This window comes from Eulemur rufifrons, chromosome 29 (assembly GCF_041146395.1).
Source record: "Eulemur rufifrons isolate Redbay chromosome 29, OSU_ERuf_1, whole genome shotgun sequence".
In the NCBI taxonomy this organism is placed as follows: Eukaryota; Metazoa; Chordata; class Mammalia; order Primates; family Lemuridae; genus Eulemur; species Eulemur rufifrons.
Genome location: NC_091011.1, coordinates 50,722,316 through 50,727,628, shown reverse-complemented (window position 1 = coordinate 50,727,628; position 5,313 = coordinate 50,722,316). Strand labels below are relative to the sequence as shown.

Sequence of the window (5,313 nt, the reverse complement as noted above, 5' to 3'; positions counted from 1 at the left end):
CCGCAGGAGCAGCTCCCGCCGCCCGCCCGCCCGGTTCGCTCCGCAGGCCAGGCGCTGGCGAGGGGCCCAGCGCGCCGCCCTCGCCGCCGGGGGCGCCCGGCCGCAGCCGCAGTCGCAGCCCACTCGGGCGCGCCGCCAGGTGCCAGCTGCGGCTAATAAGGCCGCGGCCAGCCCGTTGGGGCCTCGCCTGGTGGGACACCCCAGCCCCTACAAGTGACTGCCACAGTCCTGCGGCGCTCAGTTTTCTTTTTAAACCCAGGCGGGGGAGAGTTTCTGAACGCCCGACAATCACAGGGCGGTGGAGGACCGACAGAGAGCGCGAGACTGGCCCCAGATCTGGTGGCATCAAACCCAACCACCTCCAAGGATGGCGAGAGTCAACCAGGGCCGGCCTGGAGCCATCTCATGCTCCTTGGTGAAGAGGAACACCATCAATGCCCTCTTAGTACTTAGAGACACAGAACGTTAAGAGCCAGGAGGGACTTTAGAGATTGCCTAATTAAAAACCCACATTGTAATGTAGGAAGAAACTGATGCCCAAAGAGGTTAAGTCCTGCCTGAGGCTGCATCAGCGGGACCAGAATCCAGGCAAAGGCTCCTGAGCCCCAGGACAGTGCTCTGGCTCCCTGTTCTGATCTTAGACTTCTCCCTGTACTAAATTGCCTCTACGCCTAAGCACCCACTTGAGTATGGTTTTTTCTTGTCTTTTCTGATTAATTTCATCACACTCTTCCCAAAAGGAAGTGTCTAAAACAGGACATAATAAGGTCTATGGCTTTGAAACCAGTGAATTTCAAACGCAGAGCCTCACATCTTATTAACTACGTGACTTTGGACACTTTGCTCATTTCTCTAGGCCTCAGTTTCCTCATATGTAAACTCAGGATAGAAACATCTCCCTTACCAGGTTATTGTGAGGAACAAATGAGTTAAGAATAAATGCATTAGGAATAAATGAATTAAGTACTAGATAAAAGCACTTAGTACTGTGCCTAGAACATAATACAAGGTCAACAAATATGGCTTTCCGTCCTCCTAATTAGGTAGCAGTACTACCTACCTATTCGTGCTCCTGTATCTTGCAACACAACAGCTGTGCCATGGTTTTCTTGGGTTTCCAGAGAACCTTAAAGCAGACCATGGTATAAGAGATGTTGTCCCACAGACCTTGATGTGAATCTCACCTCTGCCATTTACTGGCTGTCTGGCCTTGGGCAGATTATTGAATTCTTGATTCAGTCTCTGAATCTGTAAAATAAGAGTGTCATTAGGTGTGGAGACAATGTGTGTAAAGTGCCCCCCACGTAGGAGGCACCTAATAAATGGTAACTATTATCATAGTCAAGTGTTCAGAAGAGGCAAATGAGGAAGGACGGGAAGAGGAGCCAGGGGCTCTGGCAGTCACTGCTGAACGTGCTGTGTCTCTGCCCTGCTCTGCTGGCTGCCTGGAGCTGGGGTAGAACTTGACCTGAAGTAGTGTGCTGGAGCAGAAATGAATTTAGTTCAGTATTTTTCCTCAAAATGTTTTTTCTCCTTGTCCAGTTATCATAACCATGAGGACTCTCTTCTTTGATCAACCAGAATTCCTTCCCTTCATGAGGCTAACAGATAGTCAGATCATGATTTCAAGATACTCTCAGACTAAAGCAATTGGAATTGTGTAGTTTGAAGTAAGGCTTTTTTGGGGACTGGAGGACATTATAAAACTCAATCACACATAAGGGTATGACAGCCTCTTGAGTCATCCATACAAGAAAATTTGAGGGCGTAGAAATCACGTACTTGAAAGAATAGGAAGTTTCTGGACTAAAATGAAAACAAACAAACAAACAAACAAAAACACCTGTGAGGAATGAGGTGTGTTCGTCTGAGTCAATTCAGAAGTTTGCCCCTTCAAGAAGTGGCCATTGTGTGTTTTCCGAATCAGAGGACAGAGTGAGGACCTCGGTCAAGTGACTGAGTGTGGGGAGAGCGAAGCCATGCCTACATGGCTGTGTTGACGTGTTTTACCCATATTAGAGCCAATTTCAGGGGCTCCGTTTACATTTATTTGATAATAATGCAACAACCCTGCCTGGCAATTCCATTAAATTATTCATTCATTTAGTTATCAACTAGAAATTGAAGACTTGCCATATTTAAACCACTATGATAAACTGGATTTCTCTATGACACTCGGGCTGTAAGAAATCTTAACTTTCTCTTTGTGGTAGGATATTGAGATACTTATGCATTGATGTAGGTGACTGGAGTTAATGTCCTTCTACTGATCTATCTTACTTTTTCTACTTGTCCTATTAGTTCCATCTTTCTTTTTTATCTTCATTTTTATCTTCTTTTGGATCAACTGAATATTTTTATCACTTAGATTTCCTTTCTATTAGCTTACTAAGTATGCATTATTTTATTGGCTATTTAATTATTTCCTTCTTAGAGATTATGACATGATATCTGAATAATTATTGTACTTTTTCTTCTTCTAGGACAATGTAAAATTTTAGAACTCTTAAGCCTCATTGATTGACCTCTGACTTTTACACTATTGTTGTCATGTACTTTAATTTTCTCTATATACTTATGATTCTCATGGGAACATTATTACTTTATGAGTTGATACTCATTTAGATTTATCTATACATTTATCATTTTCTTGCTTTTTATTTTTTCCTACATCTCAAAACTACTATCTTGGATCATTTTCCTTCCAACTAAAGAACACTCTTTTGTATTTCCTTTAATTGGTGATAAATTTTCTCAGCTTTTTTTCCCTGAAAATTTATTTCATTTTTATTTTGAAAAAGTATAGGTTATTTAGGGGTTTGTCTTACTGGTTATCAAGACATTATGAAACTATAGCAATTAAGAAAATGTGTTTTAGACAGGAATACACAAAATTAAAGTGAAACGGATGAGAGATCTTATAAATGACGGAGCTAGAATTCCAATCCAGGCAGTATTCTTAGTCACCAGAGCAGGGAAGTGGGGATGGAGAATATGAGTCAGATGTATCAGAGAGTTAACCACATTCATTCTTTAATGCGTCCTCCAATCCATTGGCCTTACCATTTTTTTACTGCTCCTCACCCTCTTCATGTTCTCTCCTCTTTCCTAACCCAGCCTGTAATCACCCACGACCCCTTTGCCAGCTCTCTTTACCAGGCTTGCTTAGTAAAACCACAACCCTGCCTAACCCAAATCACCCAACTACTGCAAAACTACGCCATGCAGCAGAACATGTCTGATGAAAGATACAGAACCATCTGACTAATCTCACCATGAATTTAAAGGGCCCTATACTATCTACTTCCTGTATTTATTATGTTTATTATATATTGCCCACTCTGTGGAATACAAGATTCATAAGGAAAAAGTTCTTTTTGTTTGTTTGTTTTATTCACTGGTGTAATCTCGACATTTGCTGCCCGACAGTTATAAAATGTTTTACTTAGTTCACTCACTCATCCACTTTCCTAGATAATTATTCCATACCTTCTGTTCTCTCAAATTTCTGTCATTCTTTCCCTGTCTTCACATTCTGCTGAATTGTTCTGCATCTTATTTCACTGATAAAATTGAAGGGTCAGAAGGGATCTGCTGTAATCTCCCACCATGATGGCTGCCCACTTACCAGCATCTGTACCCAACACTCCGCCTTCCCACCTGTGCGTTTCTATAAATGAATTCTTCATGACCCTATTTTCAGCCAGTCTTTGTACGCTTATCCTAAAGTTCCCATCCCCTCTCATTTTTTTTTTTTTTTAAATATTTATTTCTTTTTTTTTCTTTTTTTTTTTCAATTTAATTTTAAAGAATCAAAAATATGGAACGCTTCACGAATTTGCGTGTCATCCTTGCGCAGGGGCCATGCTAATCTTCTCTGTATCGTTCCAATTTTAGTATATGTGCTGCCGAAGCGAGCACCCCTCTCATTTTTTTAACGGGCCATCCTTCCCTCTCTGTCCGGCACCGTCAGCTTCCCTATTCCTGCTGGAGCATTCCTGTTAGCTTACATACGTGCTGTTATTTCTTCCACCTTGAAAAAAATCCCTCTTGATCCTCCCCTCATACCCTGCTAACTACCATAGCACTTCTCTCCTCCCTTTGCGGAATACTTGAAAGAGTTCTGTCACTGTCTTCGTTTCCTGTCCTCCTGTTCTCTTTCAAAGCCCCTCCAAACAGGAGTTTGAACTTTCACATGACCAAAACTGCTCTCGTAAGGGTCACTGATAACCTCTAAATTGCTAAATCAAACGATCAATTCTCTGTCCTTAACTTACTTAACAAATCCAAGCATTTTGACAGAATCATCAATCTCTCTTCCTGAATACACTTTCTTCACTTGGATTCCGGGACACCACGCATTTCTTGGATTTTCCTATGTTTTCCTTGTCACTCTTTCTGTCTCCTTTGATGTCCTTCCTCTTTCTTCAGCTTCTAACAACAGAGTGCTCCGGGGTGCCCTCCTTGGTCTTCTCTGTCTATTCTTACTCCCTCTGTCCTCTCAGCCAGTCGCACAGCTTTAAAACCATCTGTATCCACCAATTTCTGAATTTTTGTTCCACACCTAGACCATGCTCCTGAATTCCCTTCCCTTATACATCTTTGACATCCCTATTTGGACGTTTCAAAGACATCTCAAACTTAATATGCCCAACCCTGACTCCTGATCTATCCCCCAAGCAACAGGCTTCTCCTCGGCAGGCAGCTGCAGCCGTCCAGTTGTCCACAGAAACACTGCAGTCACCCTGCATTCCTCTCTTTCCTCCTCACGCCATCGTCAGACTGTCAGGAAATCCTGCTGGCTTTACTCTCAAAATACATCCTGAATCTGACCCCTTCTCTATACCTCCAGCCCTACCACCGTCACGCAAGCCACTACTGTCTCTCACCTCAATTACTGTAGTGGCTTCTAAACCGTCTTTCTACTTCTGTCTTGGCCCCTCTTCTGCCTTCGTGCGTTCTCACAAGAGCAGCCAGAGTGATTCTTTTGAAATGTGAGTCAGACCACATCACTCTGCTCCTCACAACTCTATGGGGGCCCCCAATTCACTTAGGGTCAGGGCCTACAATGGTGCGCCCTCTCCACGACCTCTGTGATCTCATTTTCTATTTCTTCTCTCTCTGCTGAATTCCGCCCCAGCCACCCTGGCCTCTTGGATGTTCCCTAAACAAGAGAAGCAGCATTCCACCTCAGATGTTTATACTGGTGGTTTCCTCTCCCCCAAATATTCACATGGCTAACACTCGCACCTCTCACAAATCTCTTCTCAATTATCATCTTTTTGATGAGATCGACCCTGACCCCCCCCTTTG

At 43.2% G+C, this 5,313-nt stretch overlaps 1 non-coding gene across 1 annotated transcript; it reads right to left on the bottom strand.

The window, feature by feature from the left end:
• Positions 1–3,814: 3,814 nt before the first annotated feature.
• On the bottom strand, positions 3,815–3,921 carry LOC138377643 (U6 spliceosomal RNA). The gene has a single exon (XR_011231810.1). It is a non-coding gene; the product is annotated as a U6 spliceosomal RNA (small nuclear RNA).
• Positions 3,922–5,313: the final 1,392 nt, after the last annotated feature.